The sequence below is a fragment of the Orcinus orca genome, chromosome 17 (genome assembly GCF_937001465.1).
Source record: "Orcinus orca chromosome 17, mOrcOrc1.1, whole genome shotgun sequence".
Classification (NCBI taxonomy): domain Eukaryota; kingdom Metazoa; phylum Chordata; class Mammalia; order Artiodactyla; family Delphinidae; genus Orcinus; species Orcinus orca.
This window is the reverse complement of record NC_064575.1, coordinates 33,409,072-33,434,872: the sequence shown is the minus strand read 5'-3', so window position 1 is coordinate 33,434,872 and position 25,801 is coordinate 33,409,072. Positions and strand designations below refer to the sequence as shown.

The 25,801-nt window shown below is 36.2% G+C and overlaps 1 long non-coding RNA gene across 1 annotated transcript in view; it reads right to left on the bottom strand.

Moving 5' to 3' along the window:
- Positions 1 to 25,801, bottom strand: part of LOC125961836 (uncharacterized) — a 170,877-nt gene that overhangs the window by 20,437 nt on the left and 124,639 nt on the right. The window lies entirely within an intron of this gene.

Below are 25,801 nucleotides of genomic sequence, written 5' to 3'. Positions count from 1 at the left end.
CTCACGACAGAAGCCAAAAGGTAAGAGCCATTTTACATTGATAAAAGCATTTTAACTATGTAGAAGCAGAAAATGAAAAGAAAGAACTTTGCATTACATTTAATAAAAGCTTAGGGAGATCTTTGTGGTATATTAGTGAACTTATTTGTGGAAATTTAGCCATGTACATTGTGTTGGAGAGGCACCAAGAGTTCAAGGACTCTCACATTTTGAGTACACAATTGCCTTACTTGTAGGCATGGTAGCATCCATTTACATAACAATGATTTGGAGGATGTTGTGTTAGTCAGCTCTTGCTCTGATAATGCTTTGGAACAAATCGACCCAAAACTCAGTTCCATAAACAAGAATTTATTTTTCTTGGACCTATTGGCTAGCTGCAGTGGCTCTCTTTTAGACCTCTAGATGGCTGGTTTTGCTCCGTGTTTTGGGTCAGTTTGAGGTCTGTAACACACATGTTCCTCTGGAGCCCAACTGTGAGGCCGCAGCTCCCAGGCCCTGTCTTCTCACAAAGTTCACTGAAACATAAGAGGTGAGCCCAACTGCACAAGCCCATTTAAGGCCTCTGCTGCTCATTGAAGGCCATCATGTCTGCTCACACTTCATTGGCCAAAACGTGTCACAGATCTAAGCTGTATTTAGAATATGTGTATTTGTTTAAAGTTGGGTGCCCTCACAGAAGAATATTGCCTTTTGGACAGTGTTACCTTAGCATTTTCATTGGCATTTGCAAACGTGATAAACGCCGTGTGCACTTTTTCACCTTTGAGAACTTTCTGAAATTGTGGGACCATTTCTATTGGAAAAGAGGAAGGTACACTTTAGAACTCAACTCTAGTTATGGCATTGTTGGGAGAAGAATTATTGAGATAAGGTCAATACAAGTGAAAGATTTGGGATCACATATTCATCATTAACATTAGCATTCCACAGAACATTCCTGGAGAATTGTGATGCTTGCTTTATGTGATTTCTATCATAAATCATTAGAATTTGACCAAGACACTTCAGTGAAACATACATCATACAGCACATCGCATTTTAGTTTTTCCTACCACTCCACAACTTATCATCAATACTTCACCATAACTCAGAAACAGAAACTGAGTGAGTTCATTGTTAGCAGACGGGCTTCACAAGCAATACTAGTGGAAGTTCTTCAAATGATAGCAGACAGTAACTCAAGCCATACAAACAAAACAAAGAATGCTGACTAGAGCAGTTGTGTAGGGAATTATAAAAGATACTGTAATTTCAAATTTCTTCTCCTTTCTTCTCTTAACTAATTTAAAAAGTAAGTGCCTAAACAATATGACTATATTTGGATTGTTCTCTATATAACATAAAAAAAATCATATATTTGATGATATGGCACAACGAAGGCAGTGAGAACAAAGCTGTGTTAGAATAAAAATGACAGTAGATCATAAGCTGAATCTGCAGGAAGAAAGGAAGAGAACCAGAAATGGTAAATAGATTAACCCGACAAACTCAAAAATATTTATTTGCTCAACTTTCTTCTCTAAGCTCTTTGAAAAAATAAGTTTGTGAGAAGTAATTATTATAATAATATGTTGTTAAGTATGTAACATATATAAATGTAATAAAAACAAAAAAGAGGGGAAGGCATACAGCTCTATAAAAGTACAGTTTCTGTTTCTATCTGGAATGAACCTAGTAAAAATCTGAAGAGATTCTGAGATGTATTCCATAAGCCCTAGTGCAGCCATTACTCAAACAATGTGGTTAAAAATCATTAAAGGAATTACATGTTACAGTAGGAAATATCTACTTACTATAAAAGGAAAATGGAGGAACAATAACAAAAAAGCAAAAACATGAGACGTGTAGAAAACCAAAGGTAAAATGATAGACATAAATAAATCCTACCATATCAATAATAAAAACTAAATGTAAATGAATTAAACAATACAATCAAAAGGCAGATATTGTCGAACTGGGTATTAAGGAATGTTTTCTATAGGAGACACTGCTTGGATTCAAAAGTCTAATGTGTACAAAGTAAAAGGATGAAAAAATATACATCATGCAAATAGCAACTGTAAACATTGCTGAAGTGGCTATACTAATACCAGAAAAAATAGACTTTAAAACAAACAAAAAAGTTACTAGATATGAAAAGGGACATTTTATGATAAAGAGAGGGAAGATACAAAAATCTTTAACATATTTGCCCTGAATAAGGTAAAACCAAAATACACGAAGAAGAAAATACCAAAATCCATGAAGAATTGAAGGAAGAAATAGATAATTGCACAACATTAGGTAGAGGCTTCAGTACTCCACAGTCAATAATGGATAGAACAGTTAGGCAGAAGATCAACAACGATATAGAAGAGTTGGACGAGACTATGAATTAACAAGACCTAATAAATGTTTACAGAACACTCAACCAAACAGTAAAGTACTCATCCTGCTCAACTACATGTGAAACGTTTTCCAGCATAGATGACATGCTAGGCTGTAAGAGAAGAGATTGAACCCCACATACATTGCTGGTGGGAATGTAAAATGGTGCGGCCATTTTACAAAACAGCTTGAGAGTTCCTGCAAGTGTTAAACATAGAGTTACCCTATGACCCAGCAGTTCCACTACTAAATATATACCTAAGAGAAATAAAAACTTATGTCTGCACAAAAGCTTGTACGTGAATGTTCATAGAAGCCTATTTCTAAAAACAAAAGGTGGAAATAATTCGAATGACAACCGGATAAATGAATAACCAAAATGTGGAATATCCATACAATAGAATAGCATTCAGCTATAGAAAGGAATGATCTATTGATCCATGTTACAACATGGATGAACCATGAAAGCATTATGTAAAGGAAAAGCAGCCACTCACAAAAGATCACATATTGTACGGTCCCATTTATATGAAATGCCCAGAATAGCAAATCTGTAGAGACAGGAAGTAGATGAGTGGTTGCCTAGGGCTGAGAGGGTTGAGGAGATTGAAAAAAGCTTGTTCATGTGTAATGGGTTTTTTGTGGGGGGACAGAAATCTAAAATTGGATTGTTGTGATGCTTACACAAGTCTTTTAGTGGTTACACTGAGAACCACTGAACTGTATACATTAAAGTGTTGAAATTATGGTATGTAAATTACATCCCAATAAAGCTGTTAAAATTATGATAATTTCATATTTATAAATTTGAAAATTCATCGAAAATGACAAATTCTTTAAAAATGCAAGCTAACAAGACTAACCCAAGAAAGAAAAAATATCTCAAAAACCTGTATCTACTGCAAAAGTTGTTTGTATAATTAAGTACCTTTACAGAAAATGATTTCCAGGGATAAATGGCTTTCCAAGTAAATTGTTCCAAATATTTAGGGAAGAAATATTGGTAATCTTACATAAAAATCTTCCAGGAAACAGAAAAGTATATATTGCTCAAAATATTTATAAGGGCAACATAAGCTTCAGCTCCAAACTGAAAAGAATATTACAAGAATAGAATCACAGGCCAGTTTCTCTTTTGAACATGCATGCAAAATGTGTAAACAGAAGCACAAACTGTATCCATGGTATGTAAAACAATCATATATCACAATCAAAGTAGCTTTATTCTAGTAATGCAAGGTTGGTTTAATGTTCAAACATGAAACTGATCCCAGGAATGAATTAGAGTGGGAAAAAAGTCATTTAAAACAGAAGTCTTGGGACTTCCCTGGTGGTGCAGTGGTTAGAACTTGGCGCTTTCACTGCTGGGGCCCTAGGGTCCAATTCCTGGTCAGGGAACTAAGATCCTGCAAGCCATGAGGCAGCCCCCACCCCCCAAAAAAAAGAAAAAAAAGAAGACAACCAGGAGAAGCACAAGATCGAATAAACATAACAGATAACACCTTATGAAAAGTAGGTGAAGATTATGGAATATGCTAAAATTTTAAAACAAAAAGAAACATTTAAAGATTCAAGAGGATGTGACAAATATTGTACATAGGCAAAAAATAAAATAAAATAAAATATACGGATGATGGGAGCCCAAAAATCCAGATGCCCATGTCCTGTCTCTGAAGATTCTCATTCAATGGGTTATGGATTTCCTCTATGTTTAAAAACCTACCGGTGTTATAAAGCAGAAACTAAACGCCATTGTAAAGCAATTATACTCCAATAAATAGGTTAAAACACAACCAAACAAACCTACAGGTGATTCTGATATGATTCATAGACAATGTAAAGCTTCTGCTTTACAGGAAATAATACTTTTTATTATTTTGTTATTTTATAGTTATATTAACAGTTTGTACTATTGACCGGTAAGTCTGATGTCAAAATGCACTCCCCACTAGGGATATAAAAGGAACTAATAGTCTCTGCGGCTGCTTGGTGGCAGCATGCATGTATTGCCAGGGCAATTATTGTAGGAATCCAAATGAGTGGAACATTTTAGAATTGGAAGACTACATACAGATCATCTAGTCAAGCTTCCAACTATTATAGTTGTGAAAACTAAGGCCCATATAAAAGAAATGATTTATCTCCAAAGAGCGTTAGTGAAAGAGTATGAAATTAAAAATATCTCTGAACTTTTAATTTAGTGCTGTTTTTATTAATCTCATGTATTAGCTTAAACTTCAGTGTGACAGATTTGGGATTGAATTCTTGCTCAGATTTACTGATTGCGTGCCTTTTAGTAAGTTACTAAAACACTTTTAAAAAAAAAGATTTATTTATTTATTTTTGGCTGCGTTGGCTCTTCCTTGCTATGCGCGGGCTTTCTCTAGTTGCGGTGAGCGGGGGCTACTCTTTGTTACGGTGCGCGGGCTTCTCATTGTGGTGGCTTCTCTTTGTCGCTGAGCGCGGGGTCTAGGTGTGTGGGCTTCAGTAGTTGTGGTTCACGGGCTCTAGAGTGCAGGCTCAGTAGTTGTGGCGCATGCTCTTAGTTGCTCCGTGGCATGTGGGAGCTTCCCGGACCAGGGCTCAAACCCGCGTCCCCTGCACTGGCAGGCAGATTCTTAACCACTGCACCACCAGGGAAGCCCTACTAAAACACTTTTAACTTCACTTTTCACATATGTAAAATGGTGAGCCTTGGCTGATATAGAATATGAGATAACCTAGCACTGTTCTTAACACATACACGTAGTTAACATTTTTTGGCTCTCATCCCTCTTAAACAGCCTCTATCCTCTTAACAATGAAAGTGTGTTTCAGCTAGCAAAGCACCCCAGAGCTGACCACATTCTGCCAAGAGATATAGGATTCTTTTTCTTGCTGGTGGTTCTTTATACCTGATATTTGAACTGCACTGAAACATGAACATCTCTTGTTTATACTGTATTAATGGATTTGATAGATGAATTTTAAAAAGTAATATGCAGGAAAAAAAAGTAATATGCAGGAATGGAGCTGCCTTACTCTCAAGAAATATAATTCGATAGTGGTGGCTAAAACGATAAACAGTGTTTGGACAGGGAGTCCATATTGGATGTGAACTACTTGTACTCCCATTCGTCTATTAAGAATAAATAGAATCCTTTCAAAATCTGTTTTAAAGTGCAGTTATTTCCTTCTGACTCATTTAAGTTACCTGCAAGAAAAAGACAATCTCCTGAATCCTTGCTTAAAAGGCTTTTAATATAAAGCAGATAATTTTTTGCAACATTTCCCAAACTTTTCATTATCAAATTGGCTGAGGCTTCTCAACGATTATCATTTCACAACAATATCTCCCTTTTCACCTTTTTTAAAAGAGTTGGCCTCGTAGATGTGCCCTTAAAACAGAGCTTCACTCTCAACTTATTTTAAATTTTGTATTCAAACGGTATGAAGAAAACAGGATCAGGGAATTCAGCCATAGAAGTGAATGGATTACTGACACATGCTACATCATGGATGCAACTAGGTGAAAGAAGTCAGGCGCGAAAGGCTCTATATTGTATGGTTCCATTTATATGAAATGTCCAGCAGTGGCAGATCCATACACACGGAAAATACTATACATTAGTGGTTTCCAGGGGTTTGGAAGAGAGGGAAATAGGGAATGACTCCTCAAAGTGGGTGTATGTTTCCTCTTGGGGTGATGAAAATGTTTTGTAGTTGGACAGTGGTGATAGTTGCACAACATTGTGACAGTAGTAAATTCCACTGAATGGTACAGTGAATTGTAAAATGATCAAAATGGTGAATTTTGTGTTATGTTCATTTTACTACAATAAAAAGGAGAAAGAATTAGGGAAAGACTTAGAGTTTGGGAAACTAAGGTGAACTGGTCAAGAAAAAGACAGCTCTACTGTTCAGTGTTCTCTCAGCTCTCCCAGTGCATTGATCCTCAGCAAAAAGTAGCCTGAACTTGTGGATGATAGTCATTCAACACAGTCCAGGGAAAAGTAAATAAAATAAAACCCAACTCTTCTTCTTTAGCACATCTATGAAACGTTAACTTGCTGCTCAGCCACGTGGACATTCATGAAGACGTTTCACTTTAGGTGTCCTCTACTTCAGTACTTTACTCACAGCTCATTCACACATGTAGGCAACAGCATTCCTTAATTCGATGGAATCTGCAGTGCTGGTTGTGATCGGTCTCATGAAAAGAAAAGGGAAGGAGGAAAAAGCCTCCACATTGACTTGGTGGTCTTGACGAAATGGATGCAGAAGACAGCTTGAGTGTCAAACTGGAAACTGTTATTTTCCTTTTCCTTTTCTTTTTATCTTTCCTATCAGGTCTTCTGCCCACTTCCCACCCCCTTCTTTCAAACAGGAAAGACACTAATCAGCTGCTTTTTTGTGTTTTTGGCAAAACACCTATTGTTTTGCGTTTCTTGTTGTTCAGTGAACATTATTGTTTTTACTGCCAAATGAGCTTCAGTGGTTGATGTAGGGGGTCTCTTGGGAACTTAACTTTTTCCAGTTTAAGTGGAAAAGCTTTTTTGTTTGAATTGGCTTTTACTGGGTGCTTCAAGGTTTGCTCTTGGCTCTTTCAAGGGGGACTGAATAGCACTGTGTTTCCTTTGAGGTTCCAATGAATAAAGGATCCTATGTCCTGGGCACTTTTTGTTGATTTTGCTGTGTGTCCTCTCTAGTAGCCAGATGCAGATTCCAGGAAAATGACATATAAATGAATATAAGTAATCTAATATTTTTACAATTTGCTTTGGCCATACTCCTGCTCTTACTCTACTTGTAGCAGATGGCTTTAAAGAGTATTAGCTATGTATATATTAAAAATAATATAAATATACCAATATTAAATATTATATTGATGTATAAGTGTAATATACTAATATTTATATTATGTATTATATTATTATTATTATATTATAATATAATATTATATTAATATTATATTATTATTATATATATTATAATATATTATGTATTATATTAATATATATTTTTGCCTGGCATATATTATATACAAAATATATGAGTAATGAAATGTATTTCTATGGTTAATATGTTCATAATATTAATATGATATATCCTGTAATATTGATTATAAAATAATTATATAATATATAAATATATAATTATTATTATCTGATATAATACACTATAGTTAATATATTCTATATAACAATATATAATGTATTAGTATAATTGTATTATATAATATAAATATAATACATATATAAAACTATATATCTTTTAGTTATACATTACACATACGAGTATGTATAGCTATTTATAATTTTATTGACATAGGAATCTGGTCATCATAACAATTGATGTAAAAATATGCAATATTTTCAATCAAATGGGCCTTAACCTCACTGCCTACACATAAGTACTTTTAAAATTTGAACCCTGTCTAACTCATGCTTCCATATCGCTCAACCCGCTTTCCTACACATGCACGTAGACACACATTTATACACGATATGTATGTATACTACCAGTTTTCAGTTCAATGTATATAAATATATAATATATAATTATATTCCTGTGTATGTATACAAATATAAATCAAAGGTATGTGTATAGGTATGTATTTCATATGTTTCTATAAATATACAAATAATGTATGTGTATATAAATACATGACTGTATACATACATACACAGAAATATACTTATTTAAACAAAAGGGACCTAAATATAGTTCTTTAAGAATAAAAAGTTATGTCTCACTGTTTCAGTAACAGTTTATAGTTTTCTACTGTATGTGCTTCTATAATTGTTATGAACATTTCGCATTTTTGTTGAATGTTGTTTTAATTTTTTGCCTTTTTTTGTTTTTTGTTTGTTTTTTTTTTGGTACGTAGGCCTCTCGCTGTTGTGGCCTCTCCCGTTGCGGAGCACAGGCTCCGGACGCACAGGCTCAGCGGCCATGGCTCACAGGCCGAGCCGCTCCGCGGCATATGGGACCTTCCCGGACCGGGGCACGAACCCGTGTCCCCTGCATCGGCAGGCGGACTCTCAACCACCGTGCCACCAGGTAAGCCCAGTTTTTTGCCATTATAATGAAGTTCTGAAGAATACGGTGGGCAAGATTACTTGAAAAACTCTCCTAAAAGAAAAGGGTTAGGTATGCTAGGTTAAATGTACACAACTTATTTTTAAGTGCGTGGTTGATTTTGGAAGTGTGCAGTCGAAATTTCCAGGACCCATGAAGGAAGGGTGGTCCATGTGTGAGAGTGATAGCTCTATTAAGAGTGGATTGAAGATCTTGCTAGCTTAGAACAGAAGCTGGAAATCCTGTTTTTATGGAGCCAAATGGCAAATATTTTAGGCTTTGTAGACCAAAGAGGCAAAATTGAGGATATTATTTAGGTACTTAGGTAACCATTTAAAATGTTACCAGTTAAAACGTGAAAATTATTCATAGCTCATAGGCCATAAAAAATAGGCAGCTGTCTGGATTTGGAATACAGGCCGTAGTTGAATGACACACCTGGTATAGAGACTTGTTTTTAAATGGCCATGACCACATGGGAGGCAGGAGGTAAGACTCCATCCCTACTAGATGGGAAGTTAGAACTAAACCTACCTATCCCTGGCTTCACCTGTAATGAAAGGGTGTGCCAGGAGAAAAAAATATCTGCTGGCAAAGGGAGACTAAGAGCAAATTCTCTTGGCCTCTGCTCTGGGTAGGAAACAGGTAGGAAATCTTGAGAATTCTGAACCGCAGATCTGTGTTCACAGTGTTTGGGTTGCAAATTTATTTGCGGTCTTGCAAACAGAAGCTAAGAAATTAACTTAAAATGCTCCCAAATCGGTGGTATTCCAAACACAAAACTAAACCCTTTCTGGAGAGGTAGACCTTCAACACAGGCCTATAGCGTTCCCACAGATAAAGTTTAGCTAAACGTGAGCTCATGATCTAAATTTACACAATAATGAAGAAATCAGCTACAAGTGGAGAGAATCAGCAAAAACAATCAATACCAGAATTAGATTCCCAAGGCCATCCATCAGATGTTGGAATAATCAGGTGCCAGGCAGAAAATATACATAAAACTAGAACTGAAACAAGGAGCGAGGATGTTTTAAAAGACTGGGTAGGATCTTTCAAACATTTTTAAAGTACATGTCATTGATAAAGCTAAAAACTTGAAGGTCGTGTAATACAGCAGATTAATCGTGGAGAAGAGTGAAATTATGCTGTTTTTAAAAATATGGCAGATCAGATTTCCTGCCTAATTATATAAGTTGATTTATCTTAAAAAATACACAGTATTTTAAAGACTTATTGGCTGTAAAATAAGTTAAGGGTATTTCAAAGGGCTTCTCTGCAAAGAGAAGTGAGAAGTAGCAAAACACAGAAAGTCGAGGGGAAAAAATGTCAGTATATACATTGCTATAGGGTGAGCTAAGCCTTAGGCCAGCAACTGTGAGGAGGAGCTGACCCTTAGATACGTACAACTAAGCTGGAATCTTCAAAAAGTTCAACTGTTTATAAGTAAAAAGATTTATTAAAATTAGTAACCAAGTGTTTTAATTGACATCAGAAGAGTAAAACAATAAACCCTGAGAACATAGAAAAATAGACAATAAAGATATGAGCAGAACTTAATAAAACAGAAAAAAGTATAAAATTGAGGTGATTTAGTAAGTCAAAAGAATATTCTTTGAAAAGATTTAAAAAAACAAACTTTGATTAAGCAAAACAAAAATGTAAGTAAACAATATACAGAAAGAATCAGGACAGTGTTATAGCAGAGAGTACAAACAGAGAATATATGAAATGCCAGTAAATTTGAACATTTCTGTAAAGTGGACAATTTCCTAGCTCCTAAAGTTTACCAAAACTGACACAAGAGGAAATTTGTAGCTGGAGTTCTTGCACCAGTAAAGGAATTAAGTCAATAGTTTACAATCTTTCACCAAGAAAATACCAGACCCGGCCAGATCATTTGGGAGGTGAATTCTATCCAACTTCTGTTAAACAGATAACATCAATATTAACAAAGAAAAACTTCTAGGGAGTAGCAAAGGAAGAATGCTCCTTTATTCATCTTACGAAGTCTATATAACCCTAATACTGAAAATAGATTAGGACTGTAAGGAAAAAGAAATTTACAGGTCAAATTTACTTGTAAATATAAAAGGAAAAATTTTAAACTATGCTATTAGCTACCCAAGTTCACTAGAGTAAGAAAAAGCACGAGCAAGTTAGGTCATCCAATGTAGTTTAATGTCAAGAATATATATCAATAGATTGAAATCACCACATTTTATTTCTTTCATCTGTCTCTTTAAAAAATTGCTATGTACTTATATTGATCTCTCTTGTACTAGGCACTGTGCTAAGTCACTTACATATTTACTCCTTTAAACCTTCTATCATCCCTGGGGGAAAGTTCTATTTTGCTTCCATTTCTTAGCTAAGACTCTAACCCCCAGGAAAGTAAAGCAGCATTTGTAAGTTTTTGTGGATGGTCAGTGACGGGACCAGTACAGGAACATCCAAAGTCTATGCTTGGAAACAGTGCCCCATGTTGACGCTCACATTACAGATGAAAGGAAAGGAACCATGCACTTACCATATAGATTAAATCTCACATTACAGGTTAAAGGAAAGGAACCACGCACTTAAATTATAGATTAATACCCACATAACAGGTTAAAGGAAAAAGAAACATGTGCTTCCCTCAAAAGTTGTAAAGGAGGCATATCCATTTCTAAATATATTTCCCAATTTCTTTTGCTTGTTTTCTGACCTTTGTAGTGCATTTTGCCATGAGGAAGATTTTAATTCTTACATAATTAAATGTATCCTTTTTTCTTTGTATCTTAGAAAGATATTCCTCATGAATAATTTATTTCAAGTCTCCCAGGTTTCTGATACTTTTACACTTTCATTATTTTTTCACTTTTAAGTAGTTGCTGTGTCTAGAATTTAGTAATTCTATGATAGCCATATTTTCCCACTTTTGTTGAATAATTTTTGCTGCTGATCCAAAACGTGAATTTTATTTTAATCTCAATTCCCTTATGCTCTTGCATCTAATTTTAAGATGCTTCCTATTCCACTGGTTGTCTTGTCTATCTAAAACAAAATGCTACCTTAAAAATAATGTAATTATAATATAATAAATGTCATTAGTAAACATAATACAATATATAATAAATAGCATAATATAAAATAACAAAATATAATTTACCATATAACAAGGTCAAAGGAGAGCAAAAGTATACAATCACTTGAAATATCCCCCAAAAGATATTTTATAAAATTCAATATTCATTTGTAATTTAAAAGAAAGAGTAAAATAGGATTGATGAATGCTTCCAAAATTAGAAGAAATTATATGTCTAAAAGAGAAAGAGGTAAGTGATAGACTTTAGTAACACTGGCAATAAATGCAGGACAAGATGAGGATGCCTGATATAATGTTAAAGAAAAAGTATTATGTAACATTGTGTTTGCAGCACTGATGAGTTCAGTGAAAAGAGAATCTCATAGAAAAGAATATCTCGTTCTTCTTAATGTATGTACACTTGTCCATTGCATGAACATAACAGCTTATTGAACCAATATGTTACTGATCTGCATCTGGATTTCTAGGTTTTCATGGAATTTTATTATGCACAGTTGCTTCAAACACTAGGACTTCCTCTTATGTTTATATCTTTTGAAAGAAACAATATCTCCACAGATGATTTATCTGTGCTGGCTGCTAGCTGACTTTGGGTACTTCTCAGTTCTTCCCTTTACCTTCCTAGTCAATATGAAAACGGAAGGCAAGAAGGTCTCCTGTTTAGAGACTGTAAAGATAGGTCTTGGTGATAAGTCTTGGTGGTAAAGGCTAAAAGTATTAACCCAGAACAAATGTTTTTCCAGCTGTAACTGTGTGTGATTCCCTTGGCTTGATTCCGTAGAGGATGTAAGACAAGACTGTAGAATCTGCCCTCAAAGTGCTTCCAGTAGGATGAGCTAATTCACGTATGGTGGCATATCTAATTCAAGACAAACTATAACGTCTCCTTTTCTCTCCTGGCAAAACTTGGTGGAGTGAATGTAGAAGTCACTGTATGCTTTAAATTAAAGCAACACAATAAATCTTGTATTGGAAGGTGCTTATTCTGGTCTCTTTGTGGAGACGAATTGGAAATTGTCTAGAAGAAGGAAAATTAGGTTAACCAAAGTTAAACTCATAAATAATTGAGCATTAATTAAATATCTGTGGTCTGTGTTTCTCTTTGATCATAATTTCTCCCAATTTATAGACCTCTCTGATACCTGATTAATCCTTGTCAAAGATGCAGTTAACAATGATTATTACTGTGTATTAGGTTTTGCCTGGGCCCTGAAGAAACTATCCTAAATCACCAGCTATGATTGTCACTTGATTTCCTCACAGAGAACAATCAGAACTCCTTGTCTTAAGTGGCTTGGGATGTGAAACTAGTTAGTCTCTTAGATACTGTTAGAGGACCCTACAGAGCCCATTGGTGAAAGTTTGGAAAGCACTGGGCTTCTTAAGATTGATTCTTGTAGTGCTTCGGGAAAGATCACTGAACCAAAAGGATAACGGTGTTTCTGGTTCTGTTGTTAGTGTTCTCCATGGAAACATTGCTGAAGCTTCTGGACTCAATTTCCTTCCCCATGTGTGAATGTCACTGAAAAGATCCAACTCCATTCTATCCCCATGTAACTTCAGAAACTAAGCAAAATGAAGACTCAAAATTCATTTCAAATAATGAAATGAATATATAACGTAGAGTGGAACTGGGAAAATACCTGGTTTAAATTCTGGAAAGTACCAACTATACAATTCTGGATAAGTTGCTTCATCTTGCTTAGTCTAATTTAATGCCCATCTCACAGGATGTTATGATGATTAATTTAATATCTTTGTATAACGCACAGTGTTATGTAATTTTTTGTTTTTCTTGAGTAAATTCATATCCTTAAGCAACTCACTGTAAACAATAGTTACTTACTTGCTTAAATTACTCTTATCTTCTATTATCAGCTGAATTGTGTCCTGCTCAAGTTAATATGTGGAAGTCTTAACCCCCAATACCTCGTAATATGACTGTATTTGGAGATAAGGCCCTTAAGTAGGTAACTGAGGTCAAATGAGGTCAAATGGGTGGGCTCTAATCCACTATGACTGGTGTCCTTATAAAAAGAAAATATTAGGACACAGACATGCACAGAGAGAAGACCATGTGAAGACAAAAGGAAAACATGGCATCTACAAACCAAGAAGGGATACTTGAGAAGAAATCAATCCTGCTGACACCTTATCTCAGATTTCTAGCCTCTAGACCTGTGAGTGAGTAAATTTCTGTTGTTTAACCTCCTCAGTCTCTGGTACTTTGTCATGGCAGCTCTAGGAAACTAATACAACTTTTTATGGCCTCCTTGTCTCAAGTTGAAAGTTCAATATTTGGCATCATAGCTAGGAAACCAAAATATCATCTACATTCCTTGTTGTAGTCTTTCTTCCCCATTCTCATTCCTAGTAATTTCCATATTTGGGTCTGTTTTCCGTGCCTTGTAAACAGAGCGTTACGCTCATTTCTGCTCTTACTGCTAATATACAGTAAATGTGCAGATACCGAATAGATTTTGGAGAAGTGCAGCATATAGTTGGCACATGTGTGTATGTGTGTGTATTCATGTAATTTATACTTTTTCTCTATTTTCTTCATTTGGGGTGAGCTAAGATTCTCTGCTTTTGTGACGAGTACTCCTGAATACTAATCCCTGAATTTAATTCACCAAAAATTGCCAAAAATAATAATAATATGGGGAAAGAGAGAGTGATAGAGGGAGAAGAACAAACAATCAGGCAAGGGCGGTACTGTGAATTATTAGGGTCTTATTAATAAGATTATGTTAGTCTAGAGGAAATGACCGTAAATATCATCAGTGAGCCCAGTTGGTCTTTACTGACTGCTAGACACATCCCTGAGTTCTGTTCTTAGTCCCCAACTGTATGATTACTACTGTCTGGAAGTATCATTTGAACAACTAAAGTCACTTAATGGAAAAGGAATATGTCTTTAGAGAGTCAACAGTAATTTTTCTATCTGATGAAAGAGGACTGTTGACTGTCTGGAAACCTCAGTCATATTTGTAAGCAGGAAAGCATTGGCTATTAAAAGTGGATGATGTAAAGAGATGAGCAGAAACTTTGGCGATAGGTATACCTGGATTTAATTCTCACTTCTACCGCTTGGTAGCTGGATAGCCTTAGGCAAGTTTCATACCTCCCTGAAATTCACTTAATTCAGTCTGTAAAATGGCATAATAACTTATTATAGCATCCTTTTAGGAATTTTAAATCAGTTCTTGAAATAAAAGTACACAATATATAGACAAGTATGGATTCCTCAATAGGTGTTTGACCTTTCATTTCTCCAGTATCCCACCCGCATCAAATAAAGAAAAATACTTTTTAAAAATATATGAATATTTCATTGTTCTAAAGTTAAAGCCATAAAAATAGAAATAATCAAATGGCCTACTATCATACCATTAGAAGAAAAAAAAAGTGTTCATCAGAGTTCCATATTAGAATACAAATTTTCCTTAGGGACCTGTTTATGTATGCTATTCTGCTCTTTACAATAAATAATTAAATTTAAAAGACTTAATTCTTCACTTTTAAGACCTTATTAGTTTACAAATTACATATTGACCTATGCTAAATTTTATACCGACCCATGCTAATGAATTCAGTACAGAAAACAAAAAACACTGCACTCAAGCAAACTACATATATATATATATATAACTTAAATGCATTTATATCCTACCATGTCTCATAAAGCATTGTGGTAACTCACCTGAATACAGACAATCAAATATAATGGCAAAAGCACTTAATATAAACAGGGCCAAGGAAACATAGACAGAAGATGAAGAAAAGATGAGGGAAATTTGAACAGGAGGAAGTGTAGTTAATCGAGTTGTATGTTTTGACCTTAAGATTCTCTGTGTGGGGACTTCCCTGGTGGCACAGTGGTTGGGAATCCTCCTGCCAGTGCAGGGGACATGGGTTCGGGCCCTGGTCTGGGAAGATCCCACATGCCGCGGAGCAACTAAGCCCGTGCGCCACAACTACTGAGCCTGTGCTCTAGGGCCAATGAGCCACAACTACTGAAGCCGCGTGCCACAACTACTGAAACCCCAGCGCCTAGAGCCCGTGCTCTGCAACGAGAGAAGCCACAGCAATGAGGAGCCCGCACACCACAATGTAGAGTAGCCCCCACTCGCCCCAACTAGAGAAAGCCCATGTGCAGCAACAAAGACCCAACACAGCCAAAAATAAATAAATTTATTTTAAAAAAAAAAAGATTCTCTGTGGATAAAACAACATGTAAATAATTGGTTACAAAGCCACGTTATTTGAAGGTGCCAGACTGCACATTAACAGTCTGACACAAAGGGACAGCACAGGAAAACTATTCAAAGACAAAGATTTTTAAATCTTTGCAGTTTGAAACCTTTTAGAGCAAGTGTAATGAGCTCGACACACATTTCAACACTCCACATGTTAATCACATGTTCAAAGCATGTCTCAAAGTCATTGGAAATAGTTGCTGTCTCTGTCTCCGATATGTAAAACAGATCTGTGATGTGTAAAACTCAGGAGGTATTGATATCCACTTTTTGGCATCTGAACAGGAAACAAAGTTGTTTCACAGTGATAATAAAGAATGAAGTAAATGCAACAGTCAAATAAAAGACAAAGTACTGAGGGAATGTATTAAGAAAACGAATCCAACTAAATTCTGGTGACCTGGGGCCTACGGTTGTACACACTGCATGGAAATACCCCAGCCTAAATACTGGCATAGGAGGAAGGGTACTGCTAAGCCCATCACAGTATAATCCTTTTAAATGTCCCTTTCAAGGTTGTCTCCACTCAACACTGAGTATAGGAAATCTTCCCATCAGGCAGAAACACTGGCTGTGCAATGATTGACCAAGAAATTAACACACTAATGAATAAATGATGCTAATTTATTTCTATCCCTGAGAACGGGAAACAGCACACACTCTGTGTCAATGGTATGTCCTCTTTCCCACTTTTCTAAATGGTCAATTATGTTTTTCCCTTCATTGCTTTATATCATGTGTGGCAGGCATGATGGGAGATGGCTACCAATGGTTCTGTTATTGATTTCTACCTTCCTTTCACTGTGGCTAAAGAAGATACTTTGTATGATTTCAGTTTCTTAAAAATGTATTGGTACTTGTATTGTGGCGTAACATATGGTCTTTCCTGGAGAATGTTCCATGTGTACTTGAGAAAAATGTGTATTCTGCTGTTGTTGAGTGGAGTGATCTATATATGGCTGTTAGGTTTAGTTGGTTAAATGTGTTATTCAGTCCCCCTGCCTCTCTACTGATCTTCTGTCTAGATGTGTTATCCATTATTGAAAGCAAGGTATTGATCTCCAACTATTATTTTAGAACTATCTATTTCTTCCTTCAATTCTGTCAATGTCTGCTTCACATATTTGGGGGATGTTTGGTACATATATGTTTATAGTTGTTATATCTTCTTGATAGATTGAACTTGTTATCAACATATAGTGGCCTCCTTTTCCTCTTGTGATAGTTTTTGATTTAAAGTTTATTTTGTGTGATATTAACGTAGCCATCCCAGATCTATCTTCCTTCCTTCCTTCCTTTCTTTTTCTCTCTCTCTCTTTCTGTCTTTTTGTTACTATTTGCATGGGATATTTTATTCTGTGCTTTAACTTTCAACTAACTTGTGTCTCTTGAAATCAAGTGAGTTTTTTGCGGGCAGCATATACTTGGATTATGGATGTTTTTAAAGTCCATTCTGCCAATATTTATCTTTTTTTTTTTTTTTGTGGTACGCGGGCCTCTCACTGTTGTGGCCTCTCCCGTTGCGGAGCACAGGCTCCGGAAGCGCAGGCTCAGCGGCCATGGCTCACGGGCCCAGCCGCTCCGCGGCATGTGGGATCCTCCACGAACCCGTGTCCCCTGCATCAGCAGGCGGACTCTCAACCACTGCGCCACCAGGGAAGCCCGCCAATTTTTATCTTTTTATTGGAGAGCTTAATCCACTTACTTTTTCAAAAATTACTGATGAGGAAGAACTTAATTCTGTCTGTTTCCTGGTTGTTTTCTGTATGTCTTATGCATTTTTTGCCCCTCATTTACTCCATTACTGACTTCTTCTGTGCTTAGCCGATTTTTTTGTAGTGAACTCTTGATTCCTTTTTCATTTCTTTTTGCATATAGTCTATTGATATTTTCTTTGTGGTTATCAAGAAGATTACATTTACCCTTCTAAAGTTCAACCAATATCATTTGAATTGAAACCAACTTCAATAGCACACAGAAACTCTGTTCCTCTACAGTTCCATTCCTCCTCCTTACATCATTGTTGTCACAAATTACACCTTTATACTTTGTGAGCCCAATAACATGGATTTATGATTATTTTATGCATTTGTTTTTTCAATCATGTAAGAAATAAAAAGTAGAGTTACAAACCAGTAGCACAATACTGGCTTTAGTATCTGCCCATGTATTTATCTTTACTGGAGATTTCTATTTCTTTATACAGCTTCGAGTTGCTGTCTAGTGTCCTTTCATTTCAACCTGAAGGTTCAATTTAGCATTTGTCATAGGGCAGTGTTAGGAAGTTGTAAAACAAACGCCCTCAGCCTTTGTTCATCTGGGAATGTGTTAATTTCTCCCTAAGTTTTGAAACCAGTTTGGCCAAATATAGAATTCTTGGTGGACAGTTTTTTTCTTTCAGCACTTTAAATATGTCTGGCCTCTTGCTTCCGTGGTTTCAGATAGGAAATTAGCTATGAACCTTTTTGAGGATCCCTGCTTTGTAACAAATTTGTTTTTTCTTTCTCCTTTGGGAGTAAAGATTCTTTCTCTGTCTTTTGGCATCTGAGAGTTTGATTATACTGTTTCTTGTTGTGGTGTTCCTTGAGTTTCTCTTAGTCCTGAAATCAGGCAAAGATTTACAGCAAGCAAACACATACTGAACCAGGGAAGAGGCAATTTGAAAATGGCAGGAAAGCTTTGTGGCATTTTTACTTGCCCTTGCCCCATCTACTCTTAGTGTAGTGATGGTCTTAAAGTGGTGGGGTCTTAATGCAGTGATAGTCTTAAAGTAGCAGCAGACCATTCGTAGTATGGGGCCCTCAATCCTGCTTCAGGAGGGAGCAGAAGAGCCCATACTCTCGGATTATTATGTGTATCTGTTCTAACCTGTCTGGGAGCTACCTGAAGGACTGACACAAGATGCTTATCTCTGTCTTAGCTAACCTGGAACACAGTCTGGAAAAGCAGCGGTCATTGCTCAAAAAAAGTGCAAGGTGAACTGACAAAGCACAGATGGCTGGGGCAGAAGACTGTGCATTGAAATACAATAGACCACATAAGATGCAGGAGCAAAAGTTGGGGGAGATTCTTTGGGAACTTAGAACATACAAAAAGTACACATGTGTCCAGAGAAATTAAGAAAGCCACATGCATACTCAAGATAAGATGCATGCTCTGAAAACACCAGAGGAGTCTCTAAGCTTTTACCATGGGCTGAGCCCTGAACTCAGTGCAGGTCAGCTAAATGTTGAAGGAGTGATCCAGCAATCTGCACAATGGGGAGAGGTGTGTGGTTTTGAGTGTGCATGTGGATGTGCTTGTGTATATTTGTTTTTGTTTGTCTTAGGTGCAGGAATTCAAGGACATCTCTGTCAAAACATTAGCTAAACATGAACTAAAGGAACAGAGACTTCAGTGCCTACATACGATAAGGGGTACAGTCATTGCAAAACTAGTTTGGAAAGGTCCCTAAACAAACAGACTACTACAGCCTTCAACAATCCAAAGCCCAGAAAACCCTGGGAAAGTGGGAGAATCTGATTTCCATAGACACCACATTACAATATTTGAAAGCCAAATGTTCAACCAAAAAACTCACAAGGTATACAAAGACATGGAAAAGTATGGTCCATTTAAGAAAACAAATTAATTGATGAAACCATCCCTAAGGAAGCCCAGACTTTTCTCCATTGCCTATTCTTGCCTCCTCTGTCATAGATTCATTGACCATAAGTGCATGGGTTTCTTTCTGGGCTCTCTATTCTGTTCCAGTGATGGATGTTTTTGTGCCGGTACCATACTGTTTTGATTACTGTAGGTTTGTAGCACAGTCTGAAGCCAGGGAGCATGATTCCTCCAGTTGTGTTCTTCTTTCTCAAGACTGTTTTAGCTATTCAGGATCTTTTGTGTTTCCATACAAACTTTAAAATTATTTGTTCTAGGTCTGTGGAAAATGCCCTTGATATGTTGATACAGACTGCATTGAATGCGTAGATTTCCTTGGGTATGATGGTCATTTTAACAATATTAATTCTTCCAATCCGTGACCATGGTATATCTTTCCAGCTGTTTGTGTCATCTTTCATTTCTTTTATGAGAGTCATATAGTTTCCTGGGTACAGGTCTTTTACCTCCTTAGGCAGGTTTATTCTTATGTATTTTATTCTTTTTTATGCGATTGTAAATGGGATTGTTTCCTTAATTTCTCTTTCTGATAGTTCACTGTGAGTGTATAGAAATACAAAATTTATATATAGAAATCTATTGTATCCTGCAAATTTACCAAGTTCATGTTTGAGCTCGAATAGTTTTTTGATGGTGTCTTTCAGATTTTCTATGTATCATGCCATCTACAAACAGTGACAGTTTTACTTTTTCCTTTCCATTTTGGAGTCCTTTTATTTATTTATTTTTTCTTGTCTGATTGCTGTGGCTAGGACTTCCAAAACTCTGTTCAATAAAAGTGGTGAGAGTGGGCATCCTTGTCTTGTTCCTGATCTTAGGGGAAGTGCTTTCAGCTTTTCACCATTGAGTATGTTAGCTATGGGCTTGTCATATATGGCCTTTATTATGTTGAGGTATGTTCCCTCTATGCCCACTTTCTGGAGAGCTTTTACCATGAATGGATAGTGAAGTTTTTCAAAAGCTTTTTCTGCATCTATTGAGATGACCGTATGGTTTTTAGTCTTCAATTTGTTACTGTGATGATAGGAGACCTAAGACAGCTACAGAGGCTAAGTGACCTTTCCTTCCCTGAATGGGTAGGTATCCTTGTTCTGCCTTCTAATTGAGTTAGTATCTGAGTAAAGAACTGCCAGGTGTCATTTAGTTCACAATACACTGCTGTGGCAATATAGAAATGAATTTGCCTAAGTCATTTGGCTTTTCTCAATTATAGTAAATGAATATACTGAATGAATACTTCAACTTAAGGAAATGTTCTTAAAAATATATTAATGTAGGCAACTTCAGTGGAGAACTGAAATCAAAACAAAACATTCAGATAAAGGGTTGAAATAAAAGTACACTCAGTTGTATCCAGTTTCCTCTTGTAAATCTCTCTTTTTAATTTCAGTGGACAGTCACTTGAGAATATCTGACTTGCAGCTAAGGAAATCTAAGCCTTCTTGGCCACACTGTATTCCCTTATGTCATTTACTAAAGACACCAGTTGGGTTGCTGAAAAAAGCGTGGGAAAAATCAATCCCTCACATCCAAAGGGCGGCTCTTGAAAATATGTGTGTTGTTGTAGTTATTTTGCTCTTCTGGCCTCAGAAGTTCTAATCTTAACCTTAGCCCCTCATGGAGAGAGACTTTGTAAACCAATTCCCACATGACTCATTATGTGACTGTTGAAAAAGAGCAACCCAGCTCTTTTCCTGTGCTTTCAACCAGTCATCTTCTTCAAAAATCTGTTTGGATTGTTATACCTTAATCTTGCCTGGCAAGGGACTTATGGGAAGGTTCTTATTGTTTGAAAGTTTGGTGCCAGTATCTGCAAAGAAAGAAGAAAGATGTGTTTATCAAACATCCCAATAGTGAAGGTGTGTGAAAGCAACTTTTGAAAAAGTTAATCTGTCAGAGTTTAGCCCTATTATTACATTTTATTTTATTCATTGAAAATAAATAATTATCAATGAATCCTTTCTAGATTTTCTAGTTTCCCAAAGTTCCCTGTATTCACATTCTAAGAGGAAAAATGGTATTTTAAGTCACTGCTCTCCACCTTATGTTATTTATAATCACTCCTCGTGACCTCTTCCTTCCAAGAAACTTGATCCTGAGAAGTGTCCTTTGTTTGTCTTTGTGGAATAAGTGATGAGGATGCATCCTGGAGACCTGTGAGATGTTCAACTTGTGGCATAATGAAACTAGGATGGAGAGTTCTGGAAAGATCTGGAAAGGTGGCTGGTAGTGTGTGGCCAGATGTGGGAGAAGAGAGACGTACAGAGAGGGGGAGAGGAAATTTTCAGAGGGAGAAAATGAAACAAATAATTAAATAAGTTTTGTTGTGTGGTGTGGGACGCAAGCCTTTCTCTCCCCCTTTCCTTCACAATGTCTTTGTTAAAGACTGTGTTTTTCATTAGTTTTACTAAGATAGGATTTGCCGTTTTGTTTGGATACTGAGAATGGACCCATGGAAACAGTTACATTTGGGTTATCTCTGACTGTCTTTAATGAAGAACATAAATATTGGCCACACTATCTATGCACATGCTATCACCATGCCTTTTTTGTTCTCTGTTCATATATCTAAGTCCTCTTCTTTCTTTAAGGTCAATCTCAAATCTCATCTGAAATGTACATTTATTGATAGATTCAACCCATAATGAACTGTCCCTTCTTTGTCCTCCTTAGGCTCTGATTATTTACAAAAACTCATTTTTGAACTTAGAGACTGTCCAATATGATATATTAGTTATTTCACCAGCATATGTTATATCCTCAACACAATTATACGCTTTTGTGGGGCTGGGATCATACATTCTGTAATTTTTCTCAGTACTTACACTTACTTTGATAAAAAGCGCATTCATTCATCTAAACATCATTTATTGGGTGTTAATTAAATATCTCAACTCAGTAAATATTGTTTGAATGAATGCATGCATGAATGAGGGAGTGTGCAATAGGTAGCCTAATGTACCACCCAATGTGAGAAAACCAAAAACATAAACACAAAAGCAAGCCAAAAAGTGGACCAGGACTTTCTGTAAAATATCCTGCTTTTTGTTGGATGATGCCATGAAAATCAAGATGCTCCTGAAAGGTCTTAATAGCTGACCAAGAATAGTAAACAATTGAAATTCTCTCAGGCTTCTTCAACCCTATCACTGGACACATTTATACCTCTCAGAATGGTATTAAAAGAGATTAATAAAGCTTTTATAGATGAGTTGATAAATCTCTAAATATTTAAGTCTTCATTGCCTGCTAGGTTTTCTCTATTTTGGGTTTCCAAAAGATTTCAATAAACCACAGGATAATTAAAAATTAGACATTATCTTTCTTACCTTGACGTTTTTTGATGGTAAACACCTTTTTATTGTTTCCATAGTGCTGCCCAATTTCCACCAGTACAGTACTTAAGTGAATTTTGCTCTGGATGGTGGGTTATAGAAGATGTAAACGAATTGTTTGTATATGTTTTAGAATTCTTCAAAAGGGCCTGGCCATGGAAATGCATTGAATATTACTTAAATAACTAAAGTAACTTCCTCAGAATTATTATTCTATTCTGGTTAGGATACTATCTGCTCTGGTTTGTTAAAATTTCCCTTTAGAGTGGTTTTAATTTTGTTTCTGATAGGGTCCTAGGATTTATTGCCACACCCATCCTGCATCTGTTTTTCTTTGAATTACTCTCCTTGCAGTTTCTGATTCATACAGGGCCTTACAGGTTAGTGACAACCTGGCCATTACAACGCTGGGAAGGAGAGGCCTACTTTTCAGAGGTGTTGATGTTTTCTGTACCTGAAGGTTTTCAAGAGATATCAATCTTCCTCACCACCGCCCTTGGCCCTCTTAATGGACTAAGCAGTTCCTCATGAAATTTCTGTAGGATATCTGTACCAACTTCTCAATATTGTTCCATCCTGAGTCTATAAATTCCTGGCCTCAAGGTAATGTTAGATTTCTAGCTCCAGCCCCTATTTACATAAGGCCTATACTAAGGAACGGAACCCACAGACATCAGTCCGCTCTTCTTTCTCTGGATTTAATTTCTCTGTTACTTTCTGAAACATGCAGGTGTTCCTTTCTTTCTTTTAATCTCAGCTATGTCCTTTTAACTTTTTCAAAATTGACCCAGAATTTACATGTGTCTTCAGTAAGAGTACATTAAATTGAGCTTAGTCTGCTATTCTACTGGCATATTTGAGATCCAGATAATTTGCTACTTAACTGGATTCAATGACCTGTATATTTCAGGCATCTAAAACTCACCATGTTCCAAATTTCCCTCCTTATAGTTAGTAATTTTCTTGGGAATCTGGATGACATAAAATGGAATAAAGTTAGTGAGTGGCCCAGGAATGCCTGAAAGTTTGTTTGTCAGAGTGGCCAGGGAAAGTTAAGCAAGGAAGAAAAGCAAATGAAAAACAGAATCCCATTATTATGGCTGAGTTTACTCCCAGGATTCCATGCAGAGCTCTCTGTAGAGCTGGGTTGGGTTATAACTTATGCCAGAGCTGTACGTGGGGCTGACACCATCTCATGCCAAGCTCTCAGTTCTGGGCTAACGTCATCTCTTGTCCACTCTGTGGAGTGGAAACTTTGGAGGAATGGCCAATGTGTTCCGCGGTGTAGGAAGAGGGAAATTATGAATGTGACTTTCTAAATTGTGGAGGAACTAACCACTGTAAATGTGCCTTGAACTATGTTGTTTAATTTGACCAGTCAGATCAATGACTTCCCCTTGAATGAAATGCTGCTACGTATATGAGCAGAAAAACAAAACTGGTATAAGGAATAGATAGCTAGTGAGAAGCTTCCGCATAGCACAGGGAGATGCGCTCGGTGCTTTGTGACCACCTAGAGGGGTGGGATAGGGAGGGTGGGAGGGAGGGAGATGCAAGAGGGAGGAGATATGGGGACATATGTATAACTGATTTACTTTGTTATAAAGCAGAAACTAACACACCATTGTAAAGCAATTATACTCCAATAAAGATGTTAAAAAAAAAAACTGGTATAAGGAGATGGAGAGACTGGGAGTCTTATTTTCCCACCAATTAACTTTGCCTCTGACCATGACCTTCCCTTTGAGTCTCCTAGACCTTGGGGATGATCGCAGCCCCTTGGGTTGGGTGACGGCAACCCCATCTTCACTAGAACCTCTATAGTTAACTTTGATTTTTCCCACTCCGTCTATCCATCCCATGTGTGCAGTCAGACATTTGATCATGGACTTTTCCTGACAAAGTATGCTTGAATATAACCATTTCTTTTCACTCCCACTGCTACTGCTATTGTCACTGCCTTAACTAGGGCTTTATCTTTAAGTTCTTTATATAAATATATAAATATCTATATATAAATATAATATACAAATAAATAAAATATAATATTAATTCTGATGATTTTAAAGTCTTTTCTTGATAAAGACTTCCTGATAAAGACACACAATAGCTTATATAAATATTTTTGTATTATCTGTTCTTTTCTTAGAATTTTCGCCATATGATTCTATCTCTTGGTTTGTCTAGAACTTTTTGATTGAATGCTGGCTATTTTATTTGGCTTTTTTTGTTTTTCTCAGTGCAAACGTTGTTTTGCTTCAAAATATTTTATTCTACCTGGAAGTAGCAAATCTTCAAATTACAATTTTTTAAATGCTTTCAAATATCAATACTATAGGTGTCACAAAACCTAGAAAAATGACATTTAAAAATGAACTACTGCCAGATGTGTCTCTATAAAACTTTTCCCCCACTCTTTTCGCTATATATTCTTTAACTGCCTCCTCATACGACAGTTTATGTATTTTCGAAATAAAATTTTAAGAAATAAACTTTGTAGTTTTTAGACATAGATTTCTTGTAGCATGGTTGATTAGAATTTGCTTCTAGTTATTGATAGTTTAGAAAAGTTTATTTCAGCTTCACAATTTATTATTGATAATGTCACATTAATTTTCATTGTTAACTTTGAGAAAACCTCTATGGATTACTTCCTCATAAGTATTTACTATTATAAATGCATTACTGATTTCAGTACTGCTATAGGTTTGTGCATTACAGGGATTGGTTACTTATTAGTGGTTTGGGAAGGCCAATTTAAGATTTTCTGATCTTACTGTATTGAAATTCATGGCCCTAATGTTTTCCACATTGACTATATGAATGATGAAGTAAAGTCAATCATGTATTTCCTTTCCAACTGGACAGAAAACAAAATTTTAAAAAGTGTTTGGACTACTGACTTGATTTCTTCTAAGGCAAGTGTATAGGTAATTTTTATTCCCTGATTAGGAGAAAAATGGTGGAAGAGGGCAGGGTTAAGAATTAAGATTTCAAGAGCGTGAGAGGTAGATGGCCAACCA